The sequence below is a fragment of the Cupressus sempervirens genome, chromosome 9, assembly GCF_028749045.1.
Source record: "Cupressus sempervirens isolate cs-2001-9-10 chromosome 9, ASM2874904v1, whole genome shotgun sequence".
Lineage (NCBI taxonomy): Eukaryota > Viridiplantae > Streptophyta > Pinopsida > Cupressales > Cupressaceae > Cupressus > Cupressus sempervirens.
This window is the reverse complement of record NC_143126.1, coordinates 84,490,159-84,514,051: the sequence shown is the minus strand read 5'-3', so window position 1 is coordinate 84,514,051 and position 23,893 is coordinate 84,490,159.

Here is a 23,893-nt window from a genome sequence, read left to right as displayed (position 1 = left end):
TTCTATAACCAAGAAGCCCATCTCACTACTACCCTATGAACATTAAATACATAGCTTGTACTACTCCACCTAGTGTCCAAATCCCCTTCCAAATCCAAGTCAATGTAGCCTTGTAAATTAGTAGTAGAGCCCCCCAAATGTAAACACTTGCTAGATGTTCCTCTCAAATATCATAGAAACCATTTGATTGTATTCCAATGCTCAATTCTAGGATGATTCATATACCTACTAACAACTCTCATTACATGTGCAATATCTAGCCTAGAACATACCATGACATTCATCAAACTTTCTATAGCTGAAGCATAGGGCACCTTGGACATTTTTTTCCTCCTCTTCCTATGTCTTGGGACAAATATCCTTAGTCAATTTTAAATGACTAGGTAAGTTGTGGTAACAACTTTAGCATTCTCCATAGAGAAATGTTGCAACACATGTACAATATAATCAGCTTGACATAAAGCCAAGTTTTTATTTTTCCTATCTCTATAAGTCTTCATACCAAGGATTTGTTTTGTTTCCCTAAAATCTTTCATAGAAAATGAAAATGCTAACTATCATTTCAATTCCTTAATGTTACCCATGTTAGACCCAACTACAAGCATATCATCAACATATAAATATAAAATAATGTATCTCTCATCATCTAACCTCTTAAAATAAATACAATGGTTAGAATGACACTAAGTGTAACCATGCTCATGCATAAAATTGTCAAATTTAAGATACCATTCTCGAGGTGCTTGCTTCAATCCATATAAAATTTTCTTCAATCTACACACTAATTTCTTCTTCCCTTTGACCTAAAATCCCTATGGTTGTGCCATATATATCTCTTCATCCAAATCACCATGATGAAAGTTTGTTTTAACAAGAAGCTACTCCAAATGAAAACATTGACTAGCCACAATACTTAAAATAGTATGAATAGAAGTCATTTTAACAACATGAGAAAAAATCTCATCAAAATCAATGCCCTTTTCTATGCAAATCCTTTTACCAAAAACCCGGCTTTAAGTATTTTCTTACTTCCATCCTCTTCTTTCAACATGTAAGCCCATTATTCTTTAAATCCCTTTTACCTATAGGCAACTTGCATAAATCCTATGTCTAATATTTCAAAAAAAATCTTCTTTCATTATAGACTTCCACTAAGTCTTTGTATCCATATGTACAACTTCATCATAACATTTAGATTCACTAGCATATATTAATAAAATAGAATACAAAGACTAAGAAAATAGTTTTGGATGTCTACTTAGCCTTATTGACTATCTAACATTCACTAGGGTGTGTGGTATTTATTGTTGCAGTTGTTGTGGAGCATGAGAAATTGCTGAAACATCATACTTTGGAGTATAATCCAACAATACATAATCATTTTCTTTCTTCTCATGTTATCACACCACATCTTTGTACAATACTTTCTCATTGAATATGACATCCCTGCTTCATACAATTTTATGATTTTCAAAATCCCTAACCCTATTTAACCAAATTCATCAATGCCATATCCAAAAAATACACATTTCTTTGACTTAGATTCTAGCTTGGTTCTATTTTTAAGAATCTATATGTGTAAATGCTTCACAACCAAAGGTTTTCAAAAAAGAGTAACTCACCTTCTTACCAGGGCATACTTCCTCTAGAATACCTCAGACCAAAGGAGTGGATGGACCTCTATTAATCAAATATATCATAGTATTGGTAGCCTCTACCATATGTTTAAGGGAAGCCCAAAATTCAACCTCATGCTACTTGCACACTCCATTATTGTCATTTTCATGGGTTCAACCCTCCATTTTCCTCTAGATTCCTTGGAATAGTTTTTTCCTATAAATACCATTAGTGGATCAATAATCTTCAAATTCATAACTACAATACTCATCACCATTATCAAATCTAAAGAATTTTAATCTTCTACCAGTCATTTCCATTTCTTAGAAGTTTGAATAACATTAGATTTATGGACCTAAGGAAATAAACCCATACTTTTCTAGTTGCATCATCAATAAATGTAACATAGTAATGAGAGCCACCAAGGGAAAATGCTTGAACTAGTCTTGATATATCTGTATGCACAAGCTCTTATTTCTCATTTTTTAGTTTTCTTCCCACTCTTCACAAAACCAACTCACTTTTATTTTCCATACAAAAATCTTTTGCATAAATCTATATTGACACATTTTAGACCTAGTCAAACTTTGTTTGAAAGAAGTAATTTTATACCTTTCTTACTCATGTGCCCAAGTCTGTTGCGCAATAGTGTTGTATCAAAATCTACAACAATTGTTTGTTCTCCCTTCTCAACTATTGCAACTAATTCTAAACATTCATTTTTCTCTAAAGCAATAAAAGTAGATGGAATAGTATGATCTGTACAAAGATATAAGGTGCCAACTTTCACAACTTTTTCTACTACAAGGGAACCTTTTGAAACCTTCCAATTTTTATCATTAGAAGTAACTAGCCAACATTCATCACCAAGTTTCCCTACTAAAACTTAGTTCCTACTTAGCCTTTGAACATGTCTTACCTCATGTAGTAGCTAGTGACTCCTATTCTGTAACTTAATCTCAAATTCTCCCTTTCCAACAATATGACACAGTCCATTATCCCCTAAATAATCAAACCCAAAATCCCCTTGGACATAATAAATAAAATAACCTCTATGAGTTACAACATTAAACGAAGCCCTAGAATCATAAACACTTTATAAGGAAAGAAGCAAAGCATCCTCTGTGGATTTGTTACTTACCATATTTTCCTCCTTTTTCCCTTTTGTTTTATCTCCTTCACTATTCTTACGAGTCCATCAATATTTCTTCTTATGACCTAGTTTTCCACAGTACCATCAATCTCTTGGTCCTCTATATTAAGAGCTCTTCCACTCTTATTTTCCTCTTGATTTCCCATAATTTCTAGAATTACTTCCTCTCTTAATCAATTTGCCTCTACTTTGCATGTTCAAAACACTTCCTCACGTAGATTGACCTAAGGTTTTCCTACAAGTTTCCTCACTCGGATTAACAACAACCACATCATCAAATTTTAGGGTATTAGATTCAAAAAAAAATTACTAACAACCATTACCAAGCCATTCCATTTTTTAGAGAAAGAACAAAAAATCAAGAGAGCCCTACTTTCATCATTGTAATTAATATTTATAGAAGATAATTGAGTAGTAACTCTATTAAACTCATTTAAATGATATACATCATATTCACTTTCTACTTTCTTCATATTAAATAAATGGTTCATGAGATATACCTTGTTTGAAGGGAAGGCATTTTCATATAGTTTCCAATGGTTTACATCAACTCTTCTACCACTTTCACTTTTGTAATATTAAATGTCACCAATTGTGCTAGGCATAATCAAATACTTCCAAGTGTCTTTCTATCCAAAATTTACAACTCCTCATCTATTGAAGTTCCCTATTTATTGGTTTTCCTTCCAATGGTCACCATAAATCCTTCTAACAATAATAGTCCCCCATTTTTATTTTCCATAATTAAAATTTTTACCCATTAAAATTATTGACCTTTAGTTTACCCTAGTCTTCCATCACTCCCACTCAACCTTGAGTCTCCCACTCAACTATGAGACCTTATTGTCGAGGATAGCTATAAAAAAGACAACAATTTGGGCTAGAAAATAATGATAAAAGTGTGGCTCTGATACACCTTATTAGGATTAACCATAGATAAAAATAAAAATTACATGCAAATATAACCAATAATAATATAAAAAAATGCACAAAAGAGAACACACAACACAAGGATTTAGCATGGTTCTCTCAATTCCTAGGTTATGTCCACCAACAAAAAGTCCAATATTATTATTATCTAGTGATTACAATCTGAAATCCCTTACAACTCAATACCACTGTAAGAAGCCACACTCTCGTCATACATTGTGAAATCCCTAACCGTAATCTATTTTATATAAGACTTTTCAACTTACAAAATTAGGGCTAGAATAAGTCATCCAATACAAAAATAATAGCCAATGCCTTTTACAATAGTAGTCATTTTTGGTACTACCCCTTCACCTCATCTTGGGGGCACTACCCCAAAACCCTCATAGAAATAATTGAGGGAAAAACTACATCAAATAAACCTTTGAGTCTAATTAGGCACTACATCAAAAGAATCTCCCGCTTGAAGATTGAGCAGACTCCACAATAATAATAGTATATTACTAAGTGAGTAAGTTACCAAAAATAACTAAAAATTGTAGCCCTTACACGGAAACCTCTTACTCTAGGAATGATGGATTTGTGGGTGTCATATCCACCGTAATTTTCCCTCTAACCAAGGTTTTTTGTGATAGAAAATGCTTGTGTTATGTATTTTGTTTCATGAGTTCATATATTTTACATTGTGAATTTAAAAAGTAAGATTTTTTAGTGTTGCTTATAAAATAATGTGATGAAACAATATTTATTATTGAGTCACAATAGGTGAAAATTGTTTAAGACAAAAATATTTAGAGGATACCAATTCATCCCCCCTCTCAGTATCCTTATCTATATTATGTATTCCAATAATAGGTATCATACCTTAGGTTCTCTTGATAAAGGTTTACTTCTTGAGAGTAAAATATTCAAGTCATGGAGAAGTACATATTCGATAGTACTATTGAGAATTAGATATTGGAACTATGGATGACCATTAGCCAAATAAGTGATTTGAACAAAAAACTGAAGCAATCCCTAAACAAGAGAAAGGAAATTACTTAGCAAACAAATCAGATAACCAATCAGGAGAAAATCATAGAACTATATGATGGAAACATGTATGATGAATCTGATGGTGTCATTGCCAATCCACTAGAGAAAGACTATAGTCTTACTGAGTAGGTAAAATCACTAAATTAGATCAAGAAGTTTATTATACAAGAATGTGTGAAGTAATGTAAAAAAAGAGAAAATGTAAAGATGATAAGAACATGATCTCATAAGATAGGAGACAAATTGCTACAAGATTGGATGCAAAAGATGAAGAAATCTCAAGATTGACTCAAAATCACTTTGATATGATAGACCAACAACTTGGTGCTAATCATGAAATTGGAAAACAATGGAAGAAATTATTGAATTGAGGACTAAAAATGGAAGATTGAAGAGTGGACTGAAATCTAATTAAATCATAAGAATATATCAAGTTAGTGGATGAATAACTTAGAGCATAGAGGAGATTGAGAAACACATCTAGCCTTGGCTATACAGGGCACTCTACTAACAAATAAGGTGAATCATCAAAGGGGGTTGTCACCTCTGGTTTTACCGCCAAAATATTTAAATTCAAATCCGCAGCCTATTCAACGATTAGCCAAAAAATTGTTATTTTAATGCCCCGACTCACCAAGGTTCTGTGACCGTCAAATTTTAGATAGATCGATGGTCGGTGCGATCTCATCATCAAAATTTGCACGGGAGATAGTATTGGCGACATCGCACCCGAACGACACGTGTTGGTGGGCCCTACGGGTGGGTCACAACGAAGGGTGGTCGAAAAGTTTTCTGGCACCGCAGGCGCTATGGCGCTATCGCACGCCAACCGGAAAATCTCCATGGTGACATAGCGCCCGGAGGAGATGCTCACGACAGCGGGCGGGTCACGTTGCCAAAAAAAGATGTAGCGACGATCAGATAAATTTTGGTGGGCCAGAGAAAATAAACAGTGAGAACTTCAGACAAATATTGGGCCCCATTGCGTACCCCATCTGCCCAGTTGGCAGAGCCCATGTCATGGCAGTGAATCAAAAAGAAACATGCACAGATAGGGACACATCATCGGTTGGGCACTATGGCGCTATGGAAATTTAACCTCAATTTTCCCATAGCGACATGGCACCTGGTTGACACATGGTCACCCTGTGAGGCCAAGTCGCAAGATTGCCCAGTGGTGTTCCGATGGGCCAGTGAGGAACCGCCGCATGTAACCAGGCTGGAGTCTCTATCAGTACGGTTGGCACAGTCAAGGTTTGCAATCTCCACCGTCAGATTTGATTACATCAACGGATGGTGCCATCTCGCTATGGAAGAGATGCGCAAATATTATCATGGCGACATAGCGCCCATCCGCTGCGTGGCCATTCTATGGATCAAGTCTCGGGTTCACCAACCAGATGATGCCATGCGTATATGTCAGGACATGGCAACGGTGGGCCCATTAGTTTTTGGGAGGGACGGTGAGTGAAGTACGATGTCACTCTGATCGTTAGATCTGCAAGATCTACGGCTGGCCCTATCTCGCCATCAGGAGCTGCCCAGACTTTAGCATCAGCAACATAGCGCCCGTGTGCCATGTGTCCTGGTAGGGCTGCATTTCATGCTATCAGAAGCAGATAGGGTGGGGTGACTGACGAACCAACAGGGGGATGCCACGTGTCGGCGGGCCCAGCGAATCAATAGGAACAGAGGGTTACAGAAGGTCAGGTTCTCCACCGTCAAATTTAAAGAGATCAACGGTAGGTGCCATGTCACCTTAGTGAAGCTGCGAGATTTTTACCATGGTGACATCGCACCCGACTGACACATGTCGGTGGGGTCAGGTCTCGCTGGATGCATCATCGAGGTGGCACCGATTCGGATGGGGCCTAGTCACAAGAAAGAGTCCATGGTGAATCAGAAACAACCACGTGTGCCGAGTCAAAACACAGATATGTCAAGGGGCCAAATTTCTTGGTACGACCAGTGCATTAAGGGGTGGATCTCCACCATTAGATCTGCCAAAATCTAGGGTTGGCGCTCTCTCGCCATGGAGGAACTGCGCAGATTTTACAATGGCGAGTTAGCGCTCAGAAGACACGTATCCTCCCAGGTCTAGTTTTCGACGTGGCGATTAGCTAACGACCAGCAGTTAGATGATAAGGTGGCACGGTTAGTTTGATGAAGGCGGTCAACCGCGGAAGGACTCTCCAAGTGGAAAAACAAAGGATTACGATTGGTCTACGTGGCCCAGTCGGCATATAAGAAATTGGGTCAGCTAATAGGCCAGTTTGATTCATGAACCAAGATGTAGAGGCGATCGACGTATCTTGCGATCTGATCTTCGCGATCATTTCGGACCTACTAGGAATGAATGCAGGACATAAGGACACTCCACCCATTCGATCGATCCATCTACCATGTCAGGGAATGTTGTGGCGTCATTTCTATCTTCTGCAGGCTCTTCTCAGAAGAAATGAGATTTCTCGGTATGCAGGCTAGGATTTCAATCCAGATCCCCGATTGGGTTCTCAAGATAGGAAGTTAATGCCAGTAGGTAAGAAGTTAATGTAACGTGGAAATCTTCAGTTGTGCCTGATCTATAAAGGCAGTTTCATGATCTGTTCTAAAGGTCAATTCTTCCTTATTTTCTCTGCTGTTGCTTGCAGGCTTACAGTGTAAAACCCACTTTATCTCTGAGCCATGTAATAGCCTGTATCATCTCTTTCGGCCATCAGTGTGAATGTGCATCACTTTGCCTCCCATTGGTGTATTGTTGAGATCAACGATTTGCATACTATATCTATCTTTGGCCTATCGAATAATACATAAGTGAAAGCTCCTTTTCCTAGTGTCATTCGGTTGGTTTGTTCTAATCTGTATGTGATTACTGATCGATATAAGTCTGGATGTGTATGAATTTTGTATGTTATTCTAGTTTTGTAGTATATATATGGGCAGGAATGAATCTGAACACTCTGTCTTGGTGCATCACCGCCTTAGTTTAGACTAGGTAGATTTGCTTTGACGCTCTCTTTCTCCCTTTCCCTTCTGAGAATAGATAGGTGCACCCTGATAGTAAGAGGAAGCCGACCTTCTCTGGAGACTCAACCTCGTAGTTCAAGTCCCACAGCTTGGAGGTTGTTTCCATGTTTCACTAGGTTGTCCTCGCACATAGGCCTTGGACAAGGGTGCAAACCTATGTGACAACAATTTTTGGCACGCTTGGTGGGACCTATATTGGAAGATTTCATGTCTACTGGTGTCAAAAGAAGAAAGAGTTTTTGAGATTAATTCTGAAGAAGTAGTGCTAGCTTTAGTATTCAAGCCTCCAAGAGGCTGATTCATCAAGTACTTGGCGACTTTGAGCATCAACAAATCTGGTTTCAGGCCAAAGTTGCAGAAATTCATGCCTAGAGCTGAAACAAGGGCGTCTTCTAGAGGTAATTTTCAATATCAAGAACTCTCACTTTCAAGTCCTAGAAGAAGGAGGGTTAGAGCTTCATTATCACCAGTTAGAGGTGTAGTAACAATCAATATACCTGTGAGATCTGTCTCTACTCCTCCCACTGTCCGAACTCAGCCTAGATTGCTGTCAGCACTCATCAATAGAACACTTGTTTATATGGCACAGCCAAGAGTTCATCCTTTTGCCACCTTTAATGGTGGAAGTCCTCTGTTGTTAGACCAAAGACATGATATACCAGTAGCTGCACTAAAAAGCATACCTGATTTTACTGGTGAAACTTCTATTTCCCCCTTAGAGCATATCCAAGAGGTAGCAAATGTCTGCAATATTCATGGTATTACGGAAGATGATGTTGCTGTCAGACTTCTAGCCTCATCTTTAAAAGGAAAAACATTATAGTGGTATAGAGGCTTAGCTCATGGTTCCATAACTGATTGGGATGGACTAGGAGCAGGATTATGCAAACATTTTGAGGATAAGAGTGACCATTTGTCACTATTAGAGCAACCGACCACAATAAAAAGAGCCCCCCATGAATGTATGACTGATTTTAATTACAGATTCCAAAAGACATGGGATAGAATACCTACTATAGTGAAACCTACCCCTGGTAATGCCTTCTTGCATTACCTTAGAGCTTTTAACAGTGATATTGCCAATACAATCCAAACTATGGGAGGAGATATATTACCTAATGCTTATGAGACAGCCATAAAAGCTGAGAACATTCTAATACAAGGAGGAAAGTTGGCCCCAAGGCCTCCTATGCCTTTCTTTCCTGATGTTCCCAACCACCAACCAGGAATAGCCCCTCTCCCTACAATCTCTACATCGCAAGCCCTTACTCCAGTTCCCCAAGCTTCCACATCCTCAAACGGAATAGATGAACTCAAGGAAATGCTCCAAGGTCTAGTATTGAACGTAGATAAAAGAGAAAAGACCCTAGATAAAAAATTACAAGAGTAGGGGAGGGAGTTGAAGGACCAAGGGAAGAGACTAGAGGATAGTTTTTCTCTAATACAAAAGATGAGTAACAAGGTGGTGGCCTTAGAAAGACAGCAAGCTCAAGGTGGCAAGCCTCCCCAATTGCAATATCAGGTTCCAAGTGGTGGTAGGCCTCCTAATAAGTGGAATAGCTCTTTTGATCAGAATAGGCAGAATAGTCATGCTTCTGCTTCAAGCTCAAATCAGAATAGAGCTATAGTCCCTCAAAATAACTTGGCCCAAGACCAAGATTTTTGCCCCTCATGTAACTATTCTTATACCTACTGCTTGTGTTAGAAAGTAGAATCTTATTTGGCCCTAACTGTCCAGGAGTCCACAGTAAAGCAATCACACAAAGAAGACCATCCCAAGGAGGCCCCATGTGTTCAGAGGCAGGGTGATTGCTCTTTTATGAATCACCAAATGGAGGAACATTGTAATGTAAACCAGGACTCCGTTGCTCATAACACAAGAAGCAAGAAGAGTGCTATGGAACATGTTGCTCTTGCTTCTCCTCAGCAGGCCTCAACTTCAAGTGTTATACCTAACACACAAACAGAAAATGAGCGGATGAACACTTCACAACAGCAAAAGCAAGGTCCAAGAAATGAGGATGCAAGTGATCCTTTTGTTGCCCCATCTCAACCTCTTATAAGTGCAGCCCCCAAAGTTTCTACCAAAATTCCTAGTGCACCATTGAGTGTGGTAGAGAAAATGAAGAAGACCAATGTAAACATTTCCATGTGGGATGCTGTTGCTACCATACCAATGCAGAGGAAGATGCTGCAGCAAGAATTGGAAAGGATTGAGCCCAAGGATCAGTCATCTACCATGGAGAGTGCCACTAGTTTAGTACAACCAGTAGGAGATGTGGAGGCAAATAAAAAGGTTAGACCTCCTCCATTTTATGTTTCTCTGATTATAGGGGGAAAATTAGTCCATAATTGCATGATAGATTCAGGGGCTAGCAGTTCAGTAATGCCTAGGTGTGTTGCTGATGCTTTAGGGATGAAATATGAGCCCATTGTTAGGGATGTGTTACAACTAGATGGGAGTACTGTCAAAACCGTAGGCATCCTTAGAAGTGTGGAAATGGCCCTACATGCATGCCCTGGTTGTACTGTGATTCAAGACATATCTGTGGCTAAGGTTAAGCCCTATTTTGCCATCTGTCTTTCGAGAGACTTCACTGCTCAAATTGGTGGATTCATATCTGCTGATTGGTCTTACATGTCATTTAAGACTAGATATGGGGCCAATGCTTCAATAAGAGTAGAACCCCAAGCCCTTCACCACACTGAACCCTACACTCCCAACTTCATCAATATGAATTGCCCTATCCTAGAGGTGAACGAAAATAACATAGTAAACGAGCCTATCACTTCCATAGTAGAGATTCCTGATTTCTTCTTGGATGAGTGGGAAAATACATGTCAGTTTGAACCTATGTCGGAAACCCTTGAGATAGGCCTTAGTACATATTGCATAATAGAGAAGGAGGTTCAAGTTCCTAACCTTGTTAGGATTAATGATGACATAAATGGAGTATGGAGAATGTACTTTGATGGCTCAAGGAATAAAAATGGATCAGGCGCTGGTGTTATGTTGATCTCTCCTACATAAATAAGATACTACTTCTCTTTTAGGTTTCAATTCAGTTGTACCAATAATGTGGCCGAGTATGAATCCTTGATCCAAGGTCTCCTACTTGCCTAAAAGAGGGGAATTCAAGCCTTGAAAGTATATGGGGACAGTGAGTTGGTAGTGAACCAAGTGAGAAATCAGAATATCACCAAAAATGGCCTGCTCAAGTCTTATAAACATAGAGTCTGGGATTTGCTCGAGGGTTTCAATGCATTTAACATTTAGAGCATTCCTAGGAAAGAAAATAAACATGCTGATAGACTTGCAGCAGTGGGTGCATCTTATGATGTGCCAGGGAATCTTGAGGAAGAAAAGAAACAACAAATAAGGGTAGTGGTGAGGCTTGCTATTCCTAATAATAATACTCATTGGCAAGTGTTCGAGTCTGATGAGCAAATTGTGAGCTTCTTGTAGAATGAAGCAAAATTTTCAGAGAGAAGTCAGCTGAGACTACAAGATCAATATGGTGATCAGATAATTCATCTCAGTTCCAACAAGCTACCCAAGGGTCTCATTACCTTGGAGGGCATCTTTAATCCTGATGATCAAACAAGAGGAAAAGGGATGAATCTAGTTGTAGAAAAGGATGACCATGCCCCAGTTACTATTGCTGATGGAAAATATCTTAACATGGGGAAGGTATGTTCTAAAGCTGAGCAAGAAGATTTCATTCATCTATGTCAAGAATTTAGTTATGTATTTGCTTGGACATATGATGATTTAAAAGGGTTTGACCCTAGTTTGTTTCAGCATACCATAGATTTAGTTGATAGGGTCAAACCAGTAAGGCAAAAACAGAGGCCAGTGAATCCCAAGATTGAACCTTTAATGAGGAAAGAACTATCCAAACTGATTGAGGCTAACATAATTTTTCCTATCAAACACTCATCATGGGTAGCTAACCTTGTCCCTGTGAGGAAGAAGAATGGAGAAATCAGATTGTGTGTGGACTTTAGGGATCTCAATCAGGCTTCCCTTAAAGATCACCATCCTCTCCCTTCTATGGAGAAAATTCTATCCAAGGTCAGTGGGTCAAGGACATTCTCTTTTCTTGATGGGTTTTCAGGTTATAATCAAGTATTGGTTAAAGAGTCTGATAGACACAAGACAACATTTACTACTAAATGGGGCACCTATGCTTATTGCAAAATGCCATTTGGATTAACAAATGCAGGTGCCACATTCCAAAAGGCAATGGAGGTAGCTTTCAGAAGATTAATTGGCAAGTTTGTCTTGGTATACCTTGATGATATAACTGTGTATTCCAAGAATGTGGAGGATCACTGTGATCATTTGAGACAAGTATTTCTAAGATGTAGAGAGTTTGGGGTATCTCTCAACCCAGCCAAATGTGTCTTTGCTACAAAGCAGGGAAAACTATTGGGACACATTGTATCTAAGGATGGATTGACCGTTGATCCAAAAAGGACAAAAGCAATACTTGCCCTTCCTCTCCCTAAACACAAGAAAGGGCTACAAAGTTTCCTTGGTAGGATAAATTTTGTAAGAAGGTTTATTCCTAATCTTGCCACCATGGTGAAACCCCTTACAGCCATGCTCAAGAAAGATATGGTCTTCTCATGGACCAAGGAGGGGAAGGAGAGTTTTGAAAAGATCAAGGCAGCCATAGCATCGGCCCCTACCCTCATGAACCCAAAATTTGAGAAAGATTTCATCCTCTAAACTTTAGGTGGTAAGTCAAGTATCTCTGTTGTCTTGACCCAAACAAATGATAGGAATGAGGAGCAGCCCATAGCCTTCTTTAGTGAAGGGCTTAAGGAATATGAAGATAAGTATAGCTTTGTTGAGAAGCAAGCCCTTGCAGTCATTAGAGCCTTGAAGACGTTCAGACACCTCTTATCCCATAATAGGATCCATTTGTTGGTGCCCCATGCAAGTGTAAAAGACTTCCTGTTAAACAAAGATGTTAGTCAGAAGAGAGCTGGATGGATCACTAGGGTAATGGAATATGATGTTGACATTCAGATTACCAAATTGGTAAGAGGAAGAGGATTATGTAAAGAAATGTTATCAGATCAGAACTCAGATGAAGAAGTTGCCATGGTGATAGCAGAGCAGCAGGAGGAAAGGTATGCTGATGGTCCAAGGAGCTGGATAAATGACATGAAGAATTTCTTATTAGGGAATGGATACCCTCAGGGATTGGACAAAACTAAAAGAAGACAATATAGACTACAATCTATTCCCTATGTTGTGATTGACAATATCCTATTCAGGAGGGATTTTAATGGGACCCTGTTGAGATGTGTTGAAGAGGATCAGGCTGAAAGGGTGATTAGAGAACTCCATGATGGCCCTGATGGAGGCCACTTCTTTGCCAGAACAACTGCTATGAAGATCATGAGGGTTGGATATTATTGGCCATCTTTGTTCCATGATTGTTACAGGTATGTGAGGAAATGTGAGAAATGTACTTTTTTCTCAGGCAAACAGAGACTTGCAGCTCTTCCTCTTCATCCTATTCAGGTGGATCAGCCCTTCACTCAGTGGGGGTTGGATTTTATAGGCCCCATTAATCCTCCATCTAGTGCAGGTCATAAATGGATCTTGGCTGCTACTGGATATTTCACTAGGTGGACAGAGGCAGTTGCCTTGAAGGATGCCACAGAGCCATCTGTTGTTGAATTCCTTGATGGAATTGTATCTAGATTTTGTGCTCCTTCTACTATCATCTCGGATAATGCCAAGTCTTTTGTTGGAACCCAAATTTGTGCATGGGCCATGAATCACAATATCTACCTGAGCACATCATCGAACTACTATCCTCAGGGTAATGGTTTGGCTGAATCTTCCAACAAGAATCTGATCAGAATTATGAAGAGGACAATAGAAGACAATCAGAGGACCTGACACAAGAAATTAAGGACTACTCTGTGGGCTGATAGGATAACACCCAAGAGATCTATTGGGAATTCACCTTTTGTCCTAGTATATGGTAGGGAAGCTAGACTCCCAATCTCATTGGAGTTCCCATCCTTGGAGTTGGCTCATCAGCTGAAACTGGTTGAAGATGATGCCATGATAGTAAGCATGGCAGAACTAATTGAGTTGGAAGAAAAGAGAAACAAAGCCATGAAAACTCTAGAGATTCACCAGCAACAGATGAAGAGGAATTTTGACAAGAAGGCAAGGGCCAGAATCTTCAGAGAGGGGGATTTAGTTCTCAAGTGGGACTCAGACAGAGCAAAACTAGGAAGGCACTCCAAATTTGACCCATTATGGAGTGGCCCTTATCTAATTTCCAGTTGCAAACAGGCCAACGCATTCCAACTAAGCAGGCCAAGTGGTGAAGTTCTACCCATTCCAGTCAATGGGATCTATCTGAAGCCCTGTTTCTGAAGGGTTGTGAATCTATGTACATAGTTAATCTAGTTGCTTCCTACTTGTTTCTGTTTTGCAATAAGTGCACGAGCACATGGCTCTCTTCGTGAGTCATCTTTGACATATCTCACGCTACTGAGGAGGTCCCGTTTTTGCTTTTTTGTTTCCAATCATAGAAGCAGAGTTAGAACCTTAAGGGTTTTTAATGTTTTGATTTCCTCTTTAAGGGTTAGGGTTCTTGCAGCTCATAGCTTGTGCCTCCTGGTCCTCTTTCGACTCCATAGCCAAACGGATCATTCTTAGGCACTGGTCATGCATTAAGCAGGCTCATGCCCCCTGCGAGTCACCAGAAGTGTCACCTCTGGTTTTACCGCCAAAAGATTTAAATTCAAATCCGCGGCTTGTTCAACGATTAGCCAAAAAATTGTTATTTTAATGCCCCGACTCGCCAAGGTTCTGTGACCGTCAGATTTTAGATAGATCGATGGTCGGCGCAATCTCGTCATCAAAAGTCGCACAGGAGATAGTATTGGCGACATCGCGCCCGAATGACACGTGTTGGTGGGCCCTACGGGTGGGTCACAACGGAGGGCAGTCAGAAATTTTTCCAGCGCCGTAGGCGCTATGGCGCTATCGCACGCCAACCGAAAAATCTCCATGGTGGCATAGCGCCCGACGGAGATGCTCACGACGGCGGGCGGGTCACGTTGCCAAAAAAAGATGTTGCAACGATCGGATAAAGTTTGGTGGGCTGGAGAAAATAAACGGCGAGAACTTCAAAAAAATATTGGGCCCCATTGCGTACCCCATCTGCCCAGTTGGCAGAGCCCGTGTCACGACAACGAATAAAAAAGAAATATGCACAGATAGGGACATGTCATCAGTTGGGCGCTATGGGCCTATGGAAATTTAACCTCAATTTTCCCATAGCGACATGGCGCCTGGTCGACACGTGGTCACCCTGTGAGGCCAAGTCGCAAGATTGCCCAGTGGTGTTTCGATGGGCCAGTGAGGAACCACCGCGTGTAACCAGGCTAGAGTCTTTATCAGTACGATTGGCACAGTCAAGGTTTGTGATCTCCACCGTTAGATTTGATTGCATCAACGGATGGCACCATCTCGCTATGGCGGAGATGCGCAGATATTATCATGGCGACATAGCGCCCATCCGCCGCGTGGCCATTCTACGGATCAAGTCTCGGGTTCACCAACCGGATGATGCCATGCGTATATGTCAGGACACGGCAACCGCGGGCCCAGTAGTTTTTGGGAGGGATGGCAAGTGAAGTACGATGTCGCTCTGATCGTCAGATCTGCAAGATCTACGGCTGGCGCTATCTCGCCATCAGGAGCTGCCCAGAATTTAGCATCAGCGACATAGCGCCTGTGTGCCACGTGTCCTGGCAGGGCTGTGTTTCATGCCGTCAGAAGCAGATAAGGTGGGGTGATTGACGAACCAACAGGGGGACGCCATGTGTTGGCAGGCCCGACAAATCAATAGGAACGAAGGGTTACAGAAGCTCAGGTTCTCCACCGTCAGATTTAAAGAGATCAATGGTAGGCGCCATGTGGCCTTAGTGAAGCTGTAGGATTTTTACCATGGCAACATCGCGCCCGACTGACACATGTTGGTGGGGTCAGGTCTCGTCGGATGCATCATTGAGGTGGCACCGATTCGAATGGGGCCCAGTCACAAGAAAGAGTCCACGGCAAATCAGAAACAACCATGTGTGCTGAGTCAAAACACAGATATGTCGAGGGGCCAAATTGCTTGGTACAACCAGTGCATTAAGGGGTGGATCTCCACCATCAAATCTGCCGAAATCTAGGGTCGGCGCTATCTCGCCATGGAGGAACTGCGCGGATTTTACAATGGCGAGTTAGCGCTCGAAAGACACATGTCCTCCCAGGTCTGGTTTTCGACGTGGCGATTAGCTAATGACCAGCGGTTAGATGATAAGGTGGCGTGGTTAGTTCGATGAAGGAGGTCAACCGCGAAAGGACTCTCCAAGTGGCAAAACAAAGGATTATGATTGGCCCGCGTGGCCCAGTCAGCATATAAGAAATTGGGTCGGCTAATAGGCCAGTTTGATTCATGAACCAAGATGCAGAGGCGATTGACGTATCTTGCGATCTGATCTTCATGATCATTTCGGACCTACCAGGAATGAATGCAGGACATAAGGACACTCCACCCATCTGGTCGATCCATCTACCATGTCAGGGAATGTTGTGGCATCATTTCTATCTTCTGCAGGCTCTTCTCAGAAGAAATGAGATTTCTCGGTATGCAGGCCAGGATTTCAATCCAGATCCCCGATTGGGTTCTCAAGACAGGAAGTTAATGCCAGTAGGTAAGAAGTTAATGTAACGCAAAAATCTTCAGTTGTGCTTGATCTATAAAGGCAGTTTCATGATCTGTTCTAAAGGTCGATTCTTCCTAATTTTCTCTGCTACTGCTTGCAGACTTACAGTGTAAAACCCCCTTTATCTCTGAGCCATGTAATAGCCTGTATCATCTCTTTCGGCCATCAGTGTGAATGTGCATCACTTTGCCTCCCATTGGTGTATTGTTGAGATCAACGATCTGCATACTATATCTATCTTTGGCCTATCGAATAATACATAAGTGAAAGCTCCTTTTCCTAGTGTCATTCGGTTGGTTTCTTCTGATCTGTATGTGATTACTGATCGATATAAGTCTGGATGTGTATGACTTTTGTATGTTATTCTGGTTTTGTAGTATATATATGGGCAGGAATGAATCTGAACACTCTGTCTTGGTGCATCACCGCCTTAGATTAGACTAGGTAGATTTGCTTTGACGCTCTCTTTCTCCCTTTCCCTTCTGAGAATAGATAGGTGTGCCCTGATAGTAAGAGGAAGCCGGCCTTCTCCAGAGACTCAACCTTGTAGTTCAAGTCCCACAGCTTGGAGGTTGTTTCCATGTTTCACTAGGTTGTCCTCGTGCATAGGCCTTGGACAAGGGTGCAAACCTATGTGACAATAGGGGTCAAGACAAAAAATGATAACACCAATTCAAAGCCAAAGAAACCAACATAAAATCATTGTGGAAATCCTAGACAACCAATATATCTATGTAGTCTAGAAAAATTGGTAATAACAATATTACTTTCAATTTTAATGGTAATTTTTGTCATCGTAACAAGTATGTACATCAAGCATTTGAATGTAGATGTAAGTTTAGAAAAAACACCTAAGTTATATGTATTTAATGGTTACTAAAATACTTGCAACAAGTTTGGATATAACTCACAAGATTATACATCATAGATGGAGACCAATTAGAAACCAAGGAAGAAAGGTAATATAGTCAAATAGCTTTACAACACATGGTATTCATTTACCAAATGTGGAAGTTATGGTCATATTCCTCCAAATTACATGAGATTATCTTTTGGAGGAAGATCTGGTACCTAAAGAAACACTGGCATGTCATGTCATAATTGTCACAAAGTCAATCATCTAAGTAGGAATTGTAGAAACTAAGTTATAGTAGAAAATGTCAATTATTCGAAAGGACAAGGAAAGGTAGGTATAGTTAAAATGCATGAACAAATGAACACAAAATTGGTAAGGAAGATTTAGGAATATGAGAAATTGAGTGCAACAAATGTGGACACCTCATCCAATGGACTAGGTGAAACCTCTACCTCTAACTAAATCACATAAGGAGGTTAGACCTATATTATCAATGAAAATATAAAACTATTTATTATTAAAATGGAAGGAAATCCATATGTACATAAGATTTGAAGCACAAGGACAATTATGAATTGTAGAAATACTGAAATCAATTAAGCTTTCATGCGTAACTGAGTAAATATGTACCAATAGTAGTAACTAATTTTGTAACATCAAAGGTGAGATGTTTCTCTACTTGAGTTTTAATCAAGGTTTTAGTCACCTAAAAAATTATGAAAGTGTTTAGTGATCATGTTACAAAAGATAACTCAGTTCATTAAAAATAAGACATAGTGGTATACGATGCAATAAATTCACCCTAGTGGTCAAAAAAGGTAACTTTACTATATATATATATGATGTTTTAAACTTTAATTTTTTAATCTGCATTTCAAAGAGGCTAAGTTTGAATTCAAGAAATTTGAGTGAAGAATAGCCTATAAATATTTTGAGGTGAGATTCTATTATTGAATTAAAGGGCTAAGTTGAATGCTAACTAAGCTTTGGGTCAAGTGCTTTCCAAAACTCTACATGGAGAAAATTGCCTCTAGGACCATGAGTGCGAAGAGACAAACCAAGACTAAAGTAAATCTAGTAAAATTGATTTGGAATGATGCCTATGGAGAGCCAAAGTATAAATTATACCTAGAAATCACAACAAAAATTGCTAAGGTAGGATCTCTATTTGTGATACTACCTATAAGGGTTTTTCTAGTAATGGTATTCATTCAGTGTATCACTATAAGACTAGAGAATTTTGTAATCATGAACTTCAAGAGGTATATGGTATAATGTGTATTGATGGTAAATTAAAAAAGAACAATTTAAACATTTGGATGTAACCCAACTCATTCATACCCTACATTTTCTATAAAACTTCAGAACAAGATGGACCAAGATTGTATTGAGCATAGTGCATGACATGTCTATCTGATTGGATGAACACATATAGTTAACCAAGCATGTTATTCACATGGTTACAAGATACCTTGTCATCAACAAGCTTAAAACTTTCTGAATGACTCTAAAGGATGGAATTAAGGGAAATAAAAATGTTAAATGGTACATAAGAGGTTTAAAGGTAGATAGCATCATGAATTTAGAGATGAAAATTAGTGTATATAGTCACTCACAAAATATTTCAATCTAGATAGAACAACTTTATTTAGTATATGGTTGTTGATTTAGGCTACAAAACTATAAAGAAAGGCCACAAATATGACATTGTCAATTTATAGTTAAGGCAACTAGTAGAGAACATGAAAACAATCAAGGCTACCAAGTCTAACACGTACAAATTAGGTTCTCTTTCTGTATGTATTTTCTTTTACATGGAAAAATATTTCCCATTAGTTATTTAGGTCAGTTGGTAGTCACATACTCTACTCATATATCAAATAAATGAACTTATTTTAGTACTAGGAGAGAATTTTGAAATTTTTATGGATGAATATTTTGAGAATTTTAAGATAAGGATGAACAAATGGTTTAGGATTCCAACAACCTTAGTTGAGAAACATCAAAAGGATATATCTCTTTTCTTGTTAATACTAAAAATACACTTATCGAATCTCTTTTATCGACGGTTACATGGTTAGAGCCATTAAATTATAAAGTGAATATTGACTAAAAAACTAAGGCCATTGAAGAATTATTGAATGAACTTTTGAGTAAAGAGGCACCAAGGTTTGGTACTTATCAGGAAGCCAAGGAGTGTGTCAAAATTGATAATATTTTTACTAAAGTTGAAAAGATATAAAAGATGATGTTAATCACATTGGAAAGTACATTTAGTGGAGATGAAGTAGAAAAACCCTTAATGATCACCAAGGCTAAAGGGAAAGATGTAGCAAAAAAGGAGGAGAAGGGAAAGGCAATAGTCATTATCAAGCCCCAATCTTGTAAAGGCAAGAAAAAGCCAGCAACCACCCTGGCAAGCCCCAAGGCAACAAGATTTTGATCCTAAGCAACACAAGAGGCTTTACCATAAAAGAAGGGTGTTGTCAAAATTTCCAAACCAGCTGCGTTGGAAGTGAAAACATATAAGAAGAACAAGCATATTACCAAGTCATCAAGAAAAAAGGCTAAGATATCTACAAAGAAGAGAAGGAAACTCATAGTAAAAGATGATTATGAAGAGGTTGATGAAAGTGAGAAAATAAAATCTAATAAGGTAATTCATACAAAAAATTGTTTCATACAAAAGGCCTAAAAAAATATATGAAATTGTACATGTTCTTAGTGAGAGCAATGGCCCTGGAACTTTTAAATATTTCAAGTATGAATCAATGAGTGATGAAGATGAAAATAAAATTGAAGATGCCATGATTGTTATGATGAAAAAAATTTAAATATGCTCCAATTAAAATTAGAGATCAAATTCCTGATGAACTGTTTTGGTCAATTCATAGTTAGTGACAATGTGCATTAAGGAAATAAAGAGAGGTGAGGAGAAAAACATTGACAAAATCTTATGCATAGTTTGGTTTAGAAGAAATTATCAGGCCATTAGAGAAGTACAATAATTGATTTTTCAAGAAACAGAGAGCCCTCTATCTCTTATCTAATAACTTGAAACTTGTTGATGAAGACTCTGACATGACATAGAGACAAATCTATAATATAAAGGATCCTAATGAAATAAATGATGTAGATGATACATAAAACAAGAAAAGGATTAAAATGGATAATCAAGATGATGAGTTTGACATGATTTCCCACAAGAGTTTCCTAATTAGTTAAATTAAATGGTGGGAGATATAGTTGGAGATAAAGAAAGTACAACAATCAAGGATTTGATAAATACAATGTCAATCAAGCCACAAAAGCAAGATGTAGTTGTCACTATAACTATAACAACCAAGCCCATGCATGCAAACATACCTAGATTTTATCTATTCATTCAGTAAAGGATGAAGGGTGCTCCCCTTAATACCACAAACACATAACAGAAATAAAGAAACAACAATAATTGAAGAACAAAATATGGGCTTTCTATTATCGACACAAATGTGAAATTATAGAATTTAGGATTATAATATGCTAGCCCACATGCACACCTTCATTATAGAAATCTAAAAGACAAAGCTATAAACTATCACCGAGAGCTAACCAAAACTGTCCTAAACAATCCTATGGGCCTTTCTTAAATGGGCAATTTTATGCCACCCAATAAGGTTCTTAATATTAACCATTGAGGCCAACAAAACCCAAACTATATAAATTACATATATTACATTAGAGTTGGCTCAAATAATTACAAACTTTATTTTATGACCATGAGTAAGGTAGCCTAACTTCCAAATACCATAACCCACAAACTGTAGCTCCAGTTGACTATTATAACCACTTTTCAGAAAGGGAAGATCTTGACCTATAGTGCTTGAGATGAGAAGTTCCACTAAGCCTACATTTGACCCCATTCTAAAGCCTCTAAAGCCTTCAAAACTGAGTTCAAAGATATTTTTGCAAAATTGTCCACCAAAAATATGCAATAACTTCTCCAATATGGAAGCTGGAGCCATAAGATTTTTATGGTAGGCTTATAATTATGAAATGAATCTTGCTGAAAAAATTTAGAGCATTATGAGCTTGTATGAAGAATTACTAAAAATAGCACATTTGCAAAAATAGTAACCCCCTATCTACTAGACTAGATTAAAATAGAAAAGTATGAAACTAAAAAGATACAAGCTGAAATTAAAAATGTTTTTGGGCTATGCAAGATTTCCCTCACACCCAAGATGCTCCTGCATCAGTAAATTAGAGATTTTCCAAAGCCTAAAGAAAAAGATGTTGGAGAAATACTTGTTTATTTATATGTGTTATTAGATACCACAATTCAAACTAAGCGACAAAAACCAAGTGAAAATACAAAGCAACAAGCCCAAGGGGGAAATAAAAGTAATTTTGGATATATGAATATTGGAACTAAACATGCTCAAATTAGACATGACTCCATGGGGCACAATGTAAAGATTTATGCTATAGGTGATCTAGCACCAACCCATAGACCTCCAAGTGAGGGAATAATTGGGCAAGGTCAATTTACAAATGAAAAATAATTTAACACTAGAGGATTTACATTCATGAGTTGTGTGTCAAGTTTTTATATTGATCCTATATTCTTACAAACACTAGTCTCAATAGTATCTGATGTTAAAATTGAAGAAATATTGAGTGTCAAGAAAAAGGAAAATGAAGGAACATAGACATCATTGAGCATGAAACTTGTACATTTTGTTCCACAACTATCCTCTAATTAAGAAGTAAAACTAGAAGAAGTTTCTAAAACAAAAAAATGCATTATGTTTCCAAATTTGGAAACCCAAGATCAAGTGTTACACCTAGTCTCACTGAACATGAGTAGAAGCAATAAGTTAAAGAATAAAAAGAAAGAATGTGATTCATTTTTGTCAAACCTAGTAACTTTAGAAGAAGATATTATTATACCAAGTTAGGACCCAAAAACTTTAGATGATGAAAAAATGGTTATTTATTTGGAGTTGTGTGAAAGGAAGAAGGAACAAGCAAGAATGAGAGAAGATCTTAAGAAGAAGAAAGTCCTTCATGATGTTAAAGATATACTTTTTCCACACAATATATAGTTTTTAATGAGAAAGTTCTCATTTTGGATCAACTAGTTCAGATAGTTGAACTTAATAATATCGATATTGATACACATTCATTGTTGATGCATATGGGTGATAACAAATTTGAGAATAGAGTATTGGAAAAAGTTTCAACTGAGATTACCATTGAGAAATTGAATTTTTCCACTATTGTCACAACATTAGAAGTTGTAGCTTATAATGTTTTAAAATCATTATTTCAAAAATTATGTGTTGTTCCCCTTATAAAACAATAGGTCATAGATAAGATGAGAAATATTGATGAAGACATGAAGACTAGTGTAGATGAATTTAATAAAGACCCAAGCATGTCTTCAAAGTACTATACCTAAGTGAGATTACTCACATGACTTCAACATGATTTTATACAAGAGAAGAGTACTCAGAGAGTAGATATTACTAAAGTTTAATTTTTCTACTACCTCATCTGGAGATTATACAAAAAAATATATGAGATGTGAGAGCTCTCATAGTCACCAAGAGTCTTTCTATTTCTGATCATATGATTGATCTTATTTCCACATTGAAAATTGAAAAAAAAAAATTAGAATTCATAAGGTCAAATTGAAATACTACACTGGATATTATATTAAAAAATCACAAAGAGTTAGTGGAACATTTTGGATTATCCCCGAAGTATTGCTCTATATTGAAAATTATTTTTCCATAAATTTTAGAAAAGGGATAATAATATATTTTGTCTCTATATATATTTATTTTTGTACATATCTTAGAGTTATAAGGGGATACTATATACATACTACAATAAAAAAATAATTTTGAAAAAGATTTTGATGAATACAAGCTATACCGAGAAGAAGCATATGTATATGGGGAGTTGAGTTTAGGGCTTTGTATAAAGTTTAAGTTGTATATGTACATAATATTTTTGACATTAATTTCAAAGGGGGGAAATTATTGTACCATATTACCTATTAGTGTCAAAATTAACATATAACATTAGTCCTTATGGTGACTAAGAAATGTAGGAGAACATCCAAGATGCACCTGAGCTCAAGTGTAAACCAAGTGATACTATACAAAATAAGAAAGAGTGTTAGCCGAGTCTAGTTGCAAGCTACAATGAGCATATAGTACACCATGATATACAAAGGATGTTGAGAAAAGGTCAACCAAGTATTAGTCAAATGAAATATTATGTTTACCAAGTGACATATGAATGACATTAGAGTTTGAGTTTGAATAAATTCAAATGTAATACTATTCTAACAAGCATAAAAATGGCTTAGATAAATTAAGGTAAAGATTTGAAAATATTTTCTTGAAGGATGTGAAGTGATTGTTATTTATCACAAGGAATAATAACCAAATGGAAATAAATGTTTTAAGGAAAGAAATGATGCATTTATCCAGAACTATAGATTGTGGTCAAAGAATAAT